This window comes from Triticum aestivum, chromosome 7B, assembly GCF_018294505.1.
Source record: "Triticum aestivum cultivar Chinese Spring chromosome 7B, IWGSC CS RefSeq v2.1, whole genome shotgun sequence".
NCBI lineage: Eukaryota > Viridiplantae > Streptophyta > Magnoliopsida > Poales > Poaceae > Triticum > Triticum aestivum.
This window is the reverse complement of record NC_057813.1, coordinates 578,671,426-578,686,643: the sequence shown is the minus strand read 5'-3', so window position 1 is coordinate 578,686,643 and position 15,218 is coordinate 578,671,426.

The window sequence follows — 15,218 nt, the reverse complement described above, 5'->3', positions numbered from 1 at the left end:
GGCCACTAACAGCGCGAGCAAGAGCTTCTGAGGCATGGGGTACCGCGCCTTGACGTCCCTCAGGATCATGCTGACGAAATACACGGGGTGCTCGACGAGGGAAGGCGCAGCGACGGAGTCAGCATCCTCTGGGGAGTCAAGCGTTCCCTGAGGCGCAGGAGCCCCCGGCCCTTGACAAACCTGCGGAGCCTTCTCAGCCTCGAGGATGCCTCCTTGCTGAGGCTGACTTGTATCTGCTGCGAGCGTGACTCCCGAGGGGCCTTCTTGCCGTGGGGTTGCCGCAGCTGGTGCAGCCTTAGTCCGGTGCTCCTCCCGTATGGCCAACAGAGCGGCGCTAGAGGAGTATGGTGTGGCGGCGAGGTAAAGTAACAGGGGCTCTTGTGAGCGCAGTGCTACCATCACCGGGGGGCTGGTCATGTACCTCTTGAGGTCTTGGAATGCTTCGTCGGCCTCCTGAGTCCATTCAAACGGGCCCTTCATCTTCATCAGCTTGAAGAAGGGTAGAGCGCGTTCCCCTAGCTTGGAGATGAAGCGCCCTAGCGCAGTTACCCACCCGGCAAGCTTCTGCATTTCCCTGAGAGTTTGTGGCGGACTCATGTCTTCAATTGCCTTGACCTTCTCTGGGTTAGCCTCGATCCCTCTATGCGACACGAGGAAGCCCGGGAGCTTGCTAGAGGGTACACCGAATGTGCACTTCTCTGGGTTTAGCCGCAAGTCCACTTCACGCAAGCTCGCGAAGGTTTCTTCTAGGTCTTGTATCAGGGTTTTCGCCTCCCAAGACATTACTACTATGTCATCGACATACGCCTCAGCGTTCCTCCCGAGCTGTCGGCCTAATGTGATGTGCATCAGCCACTGGAAGGTTGCGCCCATGTTGCGCAATCCGAACGGCATGCAGGTGTAGCAGTACACCCCGCACGGGGTCAAGAAGGCCATCTTCTCCACGTCTTCGACCGCCATTTTGATTTGATGATAGCCTGAGAAGGCATCCAAGAAGCACAACAGATCGTACTCAGCAGTAGAGTCGACGATCTGGTCGATGCGGGGGAGTGGGAACGGATCCTGCAGGCAGGCCTTGTTGAGGTTGGTAAAGTCGACACACATGCGCTCCTTCCCCCCTTTCTTTGGCACAACGACTGGGTTCGCCAGCCACTCCGGGTATCGAACCTCGTGAATGACTCCCGTGGCCTCCAACTGGCGGGTTTCCTGGACGATGAAAGCTTGCTTCTCGATGGATTGCAGCCTCGCATTTTGCTTTACTGGGCGTACGTTGGGACATACATTCAGGTGGTGCTCGATCACCTGCCTGGGGACCCCCGCCAGTTGCTTTGGCTCCCACGTGAATACCTCCTTGTTCGCGCGCAGGAACTTCACCAGGGTCTCCTCTTGTTCGCAATCCAGATTGGTGCCTATGGTGAAGGTGGCTCCGGAGGACCCGTTGTCGGTGTAAAAACCAGCGGATCTCGGGTAGGGGGTCCTAAACTGTGCTTCTAAGGCTAATGGTAACAGGAGACTGGGGACACGATGTTTTACCCAGGTTCGGGCCCTATCGATGGAGGTAATACCCTACTTCCTGCTTGATTGATCTTGATGATATGAGTATAACAAGAGTTGATCTACCACGAGATCAGAGAGGCTAAACCCTAAAAGCTAGCCTATGGTATGATTGTTGATGATGATCGTAAGTCCTACGGACTAAACACTACGGTTTATTAGACACCGAAGGGGGCTAGGGTTACACAGAGTCGGTTTACAGAGAAGGAGATCTACATCCGAATCGCCAAGCTTGCCTTCCACGCTAAGGAGAGTCCCATTCGGACATGCGACAAAGTCTTCTGTCTTGTATCTTCATAGTCCAACAGTCCGGCGAATGTATACAGTCGGGGTGTCCGGATACCCCCTTATCTAGGACTCCCTCACCCGTCCTCGTCGACTGGTATCTGCTTGGTTTCTGCCTTGCCTTGGGTGAACAGCTGCTTCTTCTTGGTGGGCGCAGCCTCCTTAGCCTTGAGGGGGTCGGCACAGGCAGGCTGTGCCGCTGCGGTAATCTTGAAGGCAAGCTTGAGCGCATGCAGAGCATCCTTTGCGTCTCCGGCTATGGTGAGGACACCACTGCTCCGGGGCATTTTCATCAGATTGTAAGCCGGGTGGGTTGCTGCCATGAAGCTGGCCAAAGCCGGGTACCCAAGGATGGCATTGTATGGGAGGCCGATGCGGGCGACGTCGAAGTCGACCAGCTCCGTGCGGAAGTTGGCTTGGGTGCCGAACGTCACCGGGAGGCGGATCTGCCCCAGGGAGCCGGCGGGGCTCCCCCGATGCCCGAAAAGGGCTGGCTGGGTCGGAGTCGCTCCAGCAGCACGTGGAGGAGGCTGAAGACCTCGATCGAGAGCACATTGAGGCCAGCCCCACCGTCGATGACGGTCCTGGTGACGGCCACCTGGCAGATAGTAGGGGTATACAACATCGGGAGTGCACCTGAGCAAGCAGTGTTGGCAGGGTGATCATCCAAGCCGAAGGTCAAGTCGGCCTTGGGTGACACCCATCCTCAAGTAGCTAGGCGGTGAGTATGGGCAGTGCCGACCTGGCGGATGAATGACTTGACGTGGCAGCGCGTGGGTGGTGCTTGCGAGCCCCCTAGGAGAGCTGCGACGACTGGGAGCGCCGGGGCTGCGTGTTGGGCGAGGAAGAGGCTTGCGCAGTTCCTCCCAGGAGCCCACTGAACACGCTGGCAGATGGAGCAACCACATGCGTGGGACCCCAGCGAGCGCCATGGGCAGCCAGTTGGCCATGACCCGACCGTCGCCTCCGGCCTTGAGGACGGCCTCCTCATATGCCAGCAAGAAGGCTAGCGGATCTGTCATGCCGTCGTAGTGCGGCAGCACCTCCGGCTGGAACTTGTTTGGCCACTACCCACGTTGCAAGGCGGGGGTCAGAGCCGGGAGCCCCCGGGGCCCTGGGCCGGCCTCCGCGGCCAGAGCAGACGTCGCGTCGCCGACCATGAGGGCGAAGCTCAAGGTTGATGGAGAGCGACTGCTGACGGGGAGAGCTCCGGCGCACCCCAACCTGGCGCGCCAAATGTCGGATTGCGGGTTCCGGCAGACCCTTGAGGTTCGAACTCTGGGGTGCGCGCGAAGATCTCTCCTCTACCAACTCACGTCTCGTCGAAAGGATCTTGGCTACACGATGAACAGCACAAGGGACGCAAGGTTTATACTAGTTCGGGCCACCGTTGTGGTGTAATACCCTACTCTAGTTTGTGGTGTGGTGGATTGCCTCTGGGGCTGATGATGAATAGTACAAGGGAATAACACCCTCGTGAGGGATGTTCTTGTGGTGGCGTTGTCCCTTTGGAGGGGTCGATTCCAGATGCCTCTATACTATGGTGGCTAGTCCTATATATAGAGTAAGAGGCCCTGGTCCTCTTCCCAAATATTGAGCGGGAAGGGTGCCAACAATTGGCCATTTTGATGGGGAACATCTACTACACTTATCCTGACTGAAGTTGGTCCTCACCTGCCAAAGACTCTGACGATGACGCCGTACGGGGCTCCATGATGACCTCCATCCTGCCGTTCCGCTGGTTTGATCTTGTTGCACCGAAATGGTAGCCTTTGCTTGATGCCTTGGCCTGTGCTTGCTCCCTTTGCACCAAAGGGTAAACAAGGACACTGCGCAGGTCGGCGCCCGCCTGGCACCTGCCTGACCTCGATCATCATCGCTTGCGTCACCGGCACCTCACGAGGTACCTCTGCCTTGATCTCTCCGCCTCCTCATGAGCCAGCCTGACGAGGCTACCCCTGAGGAAGCTTCCTGTCGTCCGCCCCGCGAGGCTTGGCCCCTCGCGAGGGTCTTGAGCTTGATTTGATGAAGATGGGCCGCACTGGGCCACTGCATGAGCCACGCTGCAGGCCGCAGGCAGGCAAGTCTGGGGACCCCGTTCCCAGAACACCGACAGGGCCTGATTTCCTCCGCTTGTTCTGCTCTGTTGACGGTTCTACGGATGGTTGAGTCAGCATAAGCACAAAGGTACCTGGTTCCACAGGTAGTTTGAAGGCAGTGCGCTTCGGCAGGTAGTCAGCGATGTTGTTCTCCACTCGGGGAACGTGCTCTTCTTGTATATCGTCAAAGCGCTCCTCCAACTTCCTTGCTTCATCTACGTAGGCCTCCATCAACGGGCTTTGGTAATCCTTGTTAACTTGCCTCACGACAAGCTGTGAGTCACCCCTGACGATGAGCTTCTTGATCCCGAGGTCTGCCGCGATCCTGAGACCGGCAAGAAATCCCTCGTACTCGGCAGTGTTGTTTGTTGACATCTCCCTAGGAAAGTGCATCTGGATTACATACTTGAGGTGCTCTCCGGTGAGTGCGACAAGCAGCACACCATCATTGGCGCCTTGTAGCGAGAAAGCCCCATGAGAGTACATAATCCAGTTGCGACTTGTTTCCTTGCCGGGGATAGTGGTCTCCTGGACCTCTTCGTCAGGCGTCGAGGTCCATTCCGCAATGAACTCCGCCAAAACTCAGCTCTGGATCGTCGAGGTACTTTCAAACTTCAGACCAAAACTTGACAACTACAAGGCCCATTCCACAATCCTCCCTGTTGCATCTAGGTTATGCAGTATCCATTGCAACGGGAGGCAGGTGACAACGGTGATCTTGTGGGCTTGGAAGTAATGACACAGCCTCATCGAGGCCATAAGGAGGCTGAAGAGCAATTTCTGCACACCAGAGTACCTTGACCTAGCCCCCTACAAGAGGGAGCTGACAAAGTAAACCGGGTGTTGTATCATCTTCTTCTTCTGCACCACTTCACCTAGTTGCGTAGGTCCTGTCTCGCTGGCATCAGACTCTGCTGGGTGCCCCGCCGTGTCGGGGCCAGGCCCTGCCGGGGGGAGTTTTGGCTCGTCATCCACCAAGCCCGTCGTCGCTACTGTCTCTTCGCCGACCTCCCTCTGTGCCACTACTGCAGCACTCACCACTTGATTCGTCGCTGCTAGATACAGCAGCAGCGGCTCTTGTTGTTTGGGCACAACTAGTATCGACATGGAGGAGAGGTACTTATTCAAATCTTGTAGCGCTGCCTCGGCCTCTGGGGTCCACTCCATTGGGCCTGCCTTTTTCAAGATTTTGAAATAGGGAAGGGCACGCTCAGCAGACTTGGAGATGAATATGCTCATGGCGACAATGGAGCCAGTGAGCCGATGCACATCCTTGATCCGCTTAGGTGCCTCGATCTGTTTGATGGCCTTAATCTTGTCGGGATTCACCTCAATCCCACGCTGTGACATAAAGAACCCAAGAAGCTTGCCGGACGGCACGCCTAAAACACACTTCTCAGGGTTCAGCTTGAGGTTGATCTTGCGCAGATTTGCAAATGTCTCTTCCAAATCTTGCACAAGTGTCACTACGAAAAAATACACTTCTGTGATGATACGTGTTTGTCACAGTAGGTCGCGTTTTTTTTCATGCATGTACATCCATGACGATTTTATGACAGAATCAAGATAGTCATACATGTGCTGTCGTAGAAGTGTTCCATGACATTACCAAAATTATCATCACGGAAGTGTCCACTTCCATGACGATAAATCACGCGTCACAGAATTGCTTTTGTCAAGGGTGACCGACACGTGGCATCCACCATAACGGAACTCCGTTAAGCTATCGGGTCCGGTTTTGGATCCGATAACCTGTTAACAGCCCCAACCAATGGGTATTTTCCACGTGTAAAATCATCATTGGCTGGAGGAAACACGTGTCGGCTCACCGTTGTGACAAATGTCATCCACTCATTGGACAGAAGGCGCCTATGATACGGCAACACGTGGCACGGCCGAACAGAGGCCCATTCCTGTGAAAAGGCCGGCCCGTTTGACTTGGTCAAAAGGTGGCGGGCCGGCCCACGGAAAGCCTGTTAACGGCCTGTTCGCATATAGCCCATTTACAGCCCGCTAACCCAGGGCCCGTTACGATCTCTTCGAATTAGTCCTTGTAGCGTCATCTGGGCCATTTAATATGACTCCAACCCATTTTAACTTCTGGCCCATGTGTGGCCCATGACTTCTTTCGGCCTATATGAGGCCCTTTGTAACTCTTGGTCCATTAACGGCCCGTGGTGAAACAGGCCCGTAATGAACAGTGTATCACTTTATACCCATTAACGGTTCGTTATTCCATTGGGCCATTTCCAGCCCAAGTTATCTTTCGGCCTTCTCAGGGCCCATTGATTCTTGGGCTCATTTGTAGCATTCGGTTACATACAGCCCGTTACCGTCATTTTCTGCTTGTGGGCCAAATTCAGCCTGTCGTTGCAGTCGGCCCGTTTGTGGACCGTTAATACATTGGGTCGTTTTCATGTAAAAAAAACCCGTTGGGCTGTTTTCATAGAGTTATCAAAAACGGCCTATTAACGGCCCGTTATGGTCCACGAATAGTACGGCCCATGATTGGCGAAATGATGATACACCTCGTAGAAGGCCCATGGATCCTACGGACCGTATGAGGCCCATGGATCGTATGGCCCATAGAAGGCCAGTGTATCGTACGGCCCGTAGAAGTCCCATGGACCCTACGGCCCGTAGAATACCCATGAATCCTAAGGGCCGTATAGAAGTCCCATGAATCCTAAGGCCCGTATAGAAGACCAATGGATCCTACAGCCGGAAGAAGGCCCATGGATCATACGGCCTGCAGGAGGCCCATGGTTACAACAGTCCGTGTGTTGCCATGATTATTTTGGCCTACTTACCAAAAATAGGCTATTGTGGCCATTAGAAAACACAGAAAAAGAACTGCAGTGACTACAAGCAAACAACTAAACAAGACAATAAGGAAATAAATAAGCAAGCAATTAACGCTAGCCTATTACCGCTATGACACATATTACATCCATTGGGCATCAAATTTCGCCACCAGTGCAAATATAGGGAACAAAGCAGCATATTACATACACTGGCCGTCAAAATTGGCCACCAGTGCAAATAAACGCGGCAGCAAAACAAGAGCATAACTAAAACAACTTCAGAAGAGCTCAAGAAACGTTATCCTGGGTATCCACCATGCTGGCAATAAGCTTAGCAAGCTTATTAGCTTTGTCCTGTTTGGCGCTAAAATCCTCCAACGCTTGCTGTTGCACCAGAAAGTATGCATCTGAATGCTCCAGGGACTTCTGTAGTCCTTCTGCTTCTTGTTGCAGCACAGCTGATCGATGTCTTTTAGCTTGTAGTTGAGACTCAAGAAACCGAACTGATTCAGACAGTGAGTTTGAATAGCTTGTGCAAGCGGTAGTGGCCAGTAACTCAAACACTAAACCAAGACAGGACTTTGGGGTTGTCTCGCTGTCTTCAAGATAGTCTTTGTCGGTGTCAAAACCGGCGGATCTCGGGTAGGGGGTCCTGAACTGTGCGTCTAGGCGGATGGTAACAGGAGACAAGGGACACGATGTTTTACCCAGGTTCGGGCCCTCTTGATGGAGGTAAAACCCTACGTCCTGCTTGATTGATATTGATATTGTGGATGTTTACAAGAGTGGATCTACCACGAGATCAAGGAGGCTAAACCCTAGAAGCTAGCCTATGGTATGATTGTAATGGTTGTTGTTGTGTCCTACGGACTAGAGCCATCCGGTTTATATAGACACTGGAGAGGGCTAGGGTTACATAGAGTCGGTTACAATGGTAGGAGATCTACGTATCCGTATCGCCAAGCTTGCCTTCCACGCCAAGGAAAGTCCCATCCGGACATGGGACGAAGTCTTCAATCTTGTATCTTCATAGTCTTGGAGTCCGGTCGATGATGATAGTCCGGCCGATGATGGTAGTCCGGCTATCCGGACACCCCCTAATCCGGGACTCCCTCAGTCTTCCTTAGCTGTTTTATCAGCTTTGTTGGAGACCAATAAGGATGTGTCACTATCCTGAACCTTATCCGCATTACTTCCTTTAACATTGCTTAATAAGGCACTCTTTTCCAATATTCTGTCAGCATTCTAAAAGAAGAAACAAGCAGACACATAACAAGTTTAGCATGTACTAGTATATGAAACTCATTTCAATGAACCAGTTCATTAGTAAGGTGGACAGGATTAAACTACCAAGTCTTCTATTGTCAAGTACTAGTACATAATAAAAGCATCAAACAAACATATATCTATGTCCTATGGTCACTGCATTGTCTTGCCAAATCAAAATAGAGACACGGTTCAAATCATATAAGTTCAAGACAAAGCAGTAGTGAAAGAATACAAAGCGTGGGAAACTACACGATACAATAAGATTTCAGATGGGTATCATAGGTCTACATGTACAACAACACTATTGGCTCTATTGTGATGCTAGTAATGTGCATGATATGAAAGTCAATTGTATACACAATTGAAATTGAAATCAACAGAGCTATTGATAAGAGCAACTCTGTTAAAGAAACATGTGTGAACATACCTACTGTGCCATTGGAGTTTCGATTGGATCCTTCAATTTAAAAATAAGTTCGTATGAGTAAATACAGTGATACAAGAGCAAAGCAATCATAGTTAAAAAAGGTGCGCCTAGGCTCTAGGCATTGGCAAAACGCATTGTGCATAACTACGCTTAATCTGTGCATAACTGCGCATAAGCATGCGCTTTGGTCAGTAAAGCGCAAGGCGGTGGCAAAACGCATAATTAACGCCTAGAGCTTTTTTGAACTATGATAGCAATGGAATCTTAAATTAGAACAGTTGTTCTTCAGGTTTAGGCACTTGTTCTACATGAACAGAGTACAGTAAGATGCAAGAATATAATACTTAAAAATAGAAAATGAGCTCATAGACCTTACCACATTCTTGGTTCGGGACCAGTACAGAACAAGGCGTTCCCAGTCATCGTCCGGTAAATGTGTCTCAGGAGAACGTAAGGGAATTTGATGAGTTTCTTTGTCGTTGAAGTACGTTTTCTTCAGGTAATTCTGATACTGCCACCAAGCATTCTTGAAGATAGCAGAGGTATTAGCACAGGTTACCTCATCCTGAGTTTCCAAATCGGTCCTTCTCTATAGAGAAAAATGGGAAAATTTGCTGTATTATAACCATCAAGGAGGTAGGATGTATGGGACGAAGCAAAGTAATTGCCATGAATAACATTACTTACACATAACTCCTGGACAAACACCTGCAACTGGCATTTTCCTTCATCTTCGTATTATATTTCCAAGATGGGAAGATACGCACATACGATTTAACAACATCAAATGTGATAGATGCTAAACTACGACTTGCTAGTTGTGCTTCCTCCACAGGAATAGGCGTACTAACTGGTGGAGTTGGGGTTCGCCGTGATAGTACTGGCCCTTTGGGCACTGGATCTGCCTTACTAACTGCTCTTGTTTGGGAGCTCTGTGGTGGAGATGGTGATGTGTCAACAGGAACTTGGTTACCATCGGCTGGGTTTGGGGTTAGATTGGGTGAAGCTAGTTCTCTGTCCATCATAGTGGGGGTACAATCTGCGAGAGTTTGGGTTATGTGTGGTAGGGCTGGTTCTTGTGCATGTACAACCAGGGTGCTATCTCCACCAAGAGGTAGCACTGTTTTATTTGAAGACCGTGCTTTTAGTCCGCTAGATACTGGCATCACCCGCTCCAATTCAAATGGCTGATAAACAAGAAACATAGTTGAATGTACAGACACTGTATGAGAAATAGATGCAATAAATGGTGTGGAAAAAAGAGGGCATGAAATAGTTGACATGTATATTGTTTAACTAAAATGGATAGCATGACATAATTTCACATATATGATGTCCATCTAAATTGGATAGCATAGTATAACATAATTCAAAGATATGATGAATAACTAAACAGGATCGCATGACATAATTCACCTATGTGTTATCTAAATAATCAGGATCGCATAATTTAATTCACATATATGATTTATATGCTAAACAGAGGGCATTCGATATGATGTCTGAACTAAGAACATGGTGTTGAATATTGTGTATATGATGTCTAAACTATGCAGTGCAAGACACCATATACATGATATGAGCAGTATAACTGTGCCAAGTTAGAGCATACACCTCAGTGGGGGAATAGGACTGGTCATCTGACTCTGAATCCATCTCTGAGGAGCTATCGGGACCCAACAAGAGATCTGCTTTGACAGGTACCACTGTCTGCTCTGAAGGCCTTGTTTTCACTCCAGATTTTTCCATCTCCCACCCAAATGGTTGATTCACAGGAAGAGTAGTTTAATGTACAAACATTGTTAACAAATGGGAATGTAATGAAGAAAAGGATGGCCAAGATATCATTCAAATATGTGATGCTTGGTTAAACAGGATGGCATTGCACATTTCACATATATTATGGCTGGCTAAAAGACATGAGACTGCATAATTCCTATGATATAGAAACTAAACAGGTGGCATTACAGAACATGTCTAAACTAAGCAGATGACATATATGATGTCAAAAGTAGGCACTGCAAGGTAACATATGCATGATATGACTAACATCATCATGCCAAGGTAGAGCAAACACCTTGGGGGTAAATAGGAGTGGTCAGCGACATATGAATCCGCCTTAGAACAGATATATTCCTCTGGATTACAATCTAGAGAGGGGTGGGGAGGGTTTGCCATTGAACCCACCATGGAGCGATGTCTGCATGACATTGTATTGCCGCGCAAAACTCTTCTCTTTTTCTCTACATGTTCAGCATGACTGTGTACAATATCTGACATGCATACAAAAAAATATGGTGAGATTATGTAAGGAGAGCATGCAGAAAATTAGAGTGATGGTAACAACCACTGGATGGATCCAAAAATAATGATAGTAGGCTGATGATTGCTTTAATTTAATAAAAAGATAGATGATGATTAGTTTCCTATTTGTTTCCCACCCAAGATGAACAACATAGGCATACCCTAGGTGAACCAGATATTAGACAGACATGCTATTCATTCTTTACTAATTTGGACCTGACATGGGAGTCCAAGAGCTAAACATGACGATGAAGTAGCAGGTAAGTTTAAGCAATGCATAACATAAGCAGAAACAAAAGAGTGCGACCTCTCTTGTGGACCCGTGTACTCCTCAGGTTCATCTGCTGAGTCGATGATGCTGATGCCGTTGCGGTGGGTGCCGGCGGCAGGGAAGGAGATCTGAGGTGGAGAAAGACGGTTAGGGGTCGTGATGTCTGGTTTGGTGGATGCTTCTGTCCATGGAGCAGCTCAGGTGAGGTGGACGACGTCGCGGCAGGAGCAGGACAAACCACACAAAGTTCCCTTTGACGCGTACCTGTAACTGAAGTAATTCTGTAAGGGCTCATTTGGCTTGCATGATTCTTAAAACGCAGGGATAGGAAAAACACCAGAATAGGATAGGAAAATGCACATGGTAAACAAAGCATTTGTAAACACAGGATTTCTGTCAACTTGGGCGTTTGGTTTACAGGAATTGGAAGAGTAGAGGAATGCAAAGAAACATGGCCAAAATAAAGTGAAACCATATGAAAGCGTGTATAGTTAGAATGTTATTCTGTCACTAATGCACTTGGTCTTGTTTTCATGCTTAGGATTTTGAAAAGTAGGTCCAGGTGGATGTTTTGCTTCATTCCTTTCAACAAAAAATGCATGAATAATTGAATAGTAGAGTGCCATTGGAAAATTCCATATTGCTAAGTTTTTCCGTTGAACCAAAATAGCCCTAATGGATCGACGTGAATGTATAGTAATAAGTGATTCAACAAGTGTACAACCTCTTTGCCGTAGCCGTGTCGACCTCAGCATCATTGGGTTGGTCGCTGAAGCAGTTGAGGCAGAGGTGGCTGTTGGAGGTGTGGAGGAAGATCTGAGGAATCTGTTGATGGCGTCCAGGGCACTGCTCTGTTGTGATGGATCGTTCTGTCGTTGGAGCAGCTCCGGTGAGCCGTAAGACGTCAAGGCTGAAGTAGCACAAGACAGACATCGTTAATCTCAAGTGGGATTCTAATAGCATCTCCAATAGATGATGTAAAATTGATGTAAAATTAACATCACCAAAAACCACCTGACTACAACAGATGAGGTAAAAACTGTTGACTCTGAACTTAACTGTCGAAACTGAAATTTACTATGGAATCTGAATGCTACTGTCGAAACTGAATACAATGGTAGCAGAGAGGCACTTGATATGTAGTTTAGGGAGGGACTGCAGTTCATCTTCAACCTGCACCCCCTGAGCCGCCAGCCACCAACGGCCGAACCGCCGGCTCTAGCGCCGCCTCACCGCCCCGAAACAACTCCCCACTGCTACCCCGACCAGCCCTCTAGCCCCCCCGCCCCCCACCCTGAACCCTAAGATAGATAGTGGGGTACCTCTCCGGTGAGCCCCCGTCCCCGCTACGGGTGGTTCTTCCTTAACTCCGGTGAGCCCCCCCCCCAACCCCTGACCCAAAAGTCGATTCAGTCGACTGAAGTGTGGCTAAATTGGAGCAGAGCAGTAGCATGAGCGAGGGGGGAGCAGCAGCAGCAGCTGGGCGAGCGAGAATCGAGCGAGAGCCGGAGCAGTAGCAGCAGATCCGGCTGGTATGGACGCTGCCGCCGAAGGGGCCTCGCACTGGGGGAGAGCCGCCATGGAGATATCACCCACGGCGCCGGCTTCAAGGTAGCCGCTCCATGGGGTGCGGGATGGAGCACCGTCGGTGCCGGGAGGTCAAGTTAAGGAGAAGGTGTGATGCCATGAGTGTACAACTTCTTTGGTGGCGCCGAGTAGGCCTCGGCTTCGTCCGAGGAGTCGGTGAGGATGATGCGGTTCCGGTGGAGCGGGTTAAGGCGGCGCTGTGGGGATGGAGCAGCCGCGATAGACGTGGCGATCGTCGGACCAGCTCCTTGGAGGTGGAGGACGGGGCGGTTGAACCGGCGGGACGATGAGATGGACGACGGATCCTTATCCGGGGAGGTGGACGAGGGACGTCGAGCTGTTGCGGTGGACGATGTTGTCGGGGAAGAGGCTCCAGCTGGGCAGCGGTGAGGTGGCTGTCACATCCCTAGCTTCTGGCATTGCACTAGTACTAGCCTTTGGTGATGCATCATGTTTACTTTTACAGAAAGTTGAAATGGGGATTGTCCAAACCCTAGCATTTTAAGAATTCACCAGGTTCACCTAAAATATTTTCAGTCAATCCAAGTGGCTTTCAAAAATGTTCATCATCTTTGGAAAAATGCTGGAAACAGTAACCAGAGATGATGCACATTTTTCCATGTCATTTTGGATCTTTGAACTAATATATATTGTATTTGAGTTGGAGCAAATATATGTTATATATATTTTTAATGCTTCAATAATTCTGATATTTTGTGAGGGGCTCTAGAATATTACTTTCAGTCCCTGCAAAAATTATTGGAAGAAACAAAAATGATTTAGTGTTTGAACTAAATCAAAACAGATTGAAACAAATAGAAAACAATGATTAAAAAATAAAACAGAGCAAAAATAAAAAGGGAGACGGCCACCTGGGCCACTTACCTGCTTACCTGCCCGGCCCAGCTCCTCCCGCTGGCCCAGCCCGCCACCGCTACCCCCCCTGTCGTCTTCTTCCCTCGCCAGAAGGACGCGGGCATGCGCCCGGCGCGCGCGACCACGCGCCCCGGCCACCTCCTCCCTGCCTGGCTGCCTCCTCCTCCCCTGGTTCCCTCCCGCGACGCCACGCAGCCCCCTCGGACCCCTCTCACTCTTCCTCGAGGCCCCGCCCCTCTGCTCTTTCTCTCTCGCCCGAACCCGAACACAGCCGTCGCCACCGACGCCGTTCGCCGCGGCCACCATCCCCCTCTCGCCTCCCCGACGCCTCCCAGAGCTCCGCAAGTCCTCCCTCGTCCTCCTCGTCGTCTCACGCGACCAGAAGAGCCCCGGAACGCCGCCCCCGACGTTTTCCCCCTCGCCGGCCGCCGAGGATCTTCTCCGTCGAATTCGGCCACTCCGGCGCGCCCCCGAGCTCGCTGACCCTCCCTGCACGATCCCCGTGAGTCCCTGCTCCGTTTCCCCCTAACCCCAAGTTCGATTTCGAGCTCTAGCCGCCCCCTCTACCGGAGCCGAGACGCTCCGCCGCACGGGCTCGTCGCCGGTGAAGCTCCGGTGACCTTTTGGTCCCACGCCTGCGTCCGTTGCACTCGTTGCGTCCCGTAGAGTAAAACTAGCGCGACCACCGTCTTGTTTGCACACCGCAGCGCCGGTCTCGCGAACACCCGAGCTCCGGCAGCCGCAAAAGAGGTCGCCGCCGGCAGCTCCGGCCACCCCAGCCTCCGCCACCACCACCGTTGGATGTGCCACTCCACCCTCTCCCCGTAGTTGCTCCCTGCGCGCCAAAAGAGCCCCTGTAGCTGGTTTCCGACGCGCACCACCGTGTCTGGCCTCACCGGCGTCAAGCCGCCGGTGGGTCTGACCACGTTGACCACGGCGGGACCCCCCCCCCCTCTCTCTGGGTTGATGACAGGTGGGGCCAGCCCCCCCTGTTAATTAGTTTAATTATTTTATCTTAACTACCCCCTCTGCTGACACTGACAGGTGGGCCCCCGCTATCAGGTGATTAGCCTAAGCTAATCACCACCTAATCTAACCCCAGAGCCACTGACATGTGGGCCCTAGTGCCCTAATCCTTAATTAAACTAAAATAAACCCCCCTGTTAACCTGTGACGCTGACTAATGGGACCCCCTGGTCAGGTTTGACCCGGGGCAGCCCTGTTGACTTGCTGATGCAAGCATGACGCACTGCTGATGTCATAAAGTATTTTCTGGATTTAATATTATTCAGGAAATTTCAGAAAATAGCTAAAACTTCAATAAATCATAGAAAATTAACCATAACTCCAAATGAAATAAATTATATATGAAAAATTATCAGAAAAATTCAAGGAATCCATCTGTACCATTTTCATGCATGTTAGAACAACTTATAGCTGCTGTTTAGCACAAATCAATTAAAGGGCATTTAAATAATCACATATGGAGTTTGAATTTGAATCTTGTATTCAAACCAACTTCATTTAACTTGTTGCTAGATGCATTAGCCCAAAACACATTCATTTTGCTATGTCATGATCATGCATCATATTGTGCATTGCATTGATTGTGTTTCCTTCTGTGTTGCCGGTATTTGTCCCCTCTCGATAGACGTGATACCGACGATGTGATCGTTGACACTGATGAAGACTCAATGTTATCTTCAGAAGTGCCAGGCAAGCAAAACCCCCTTGTTCATTCC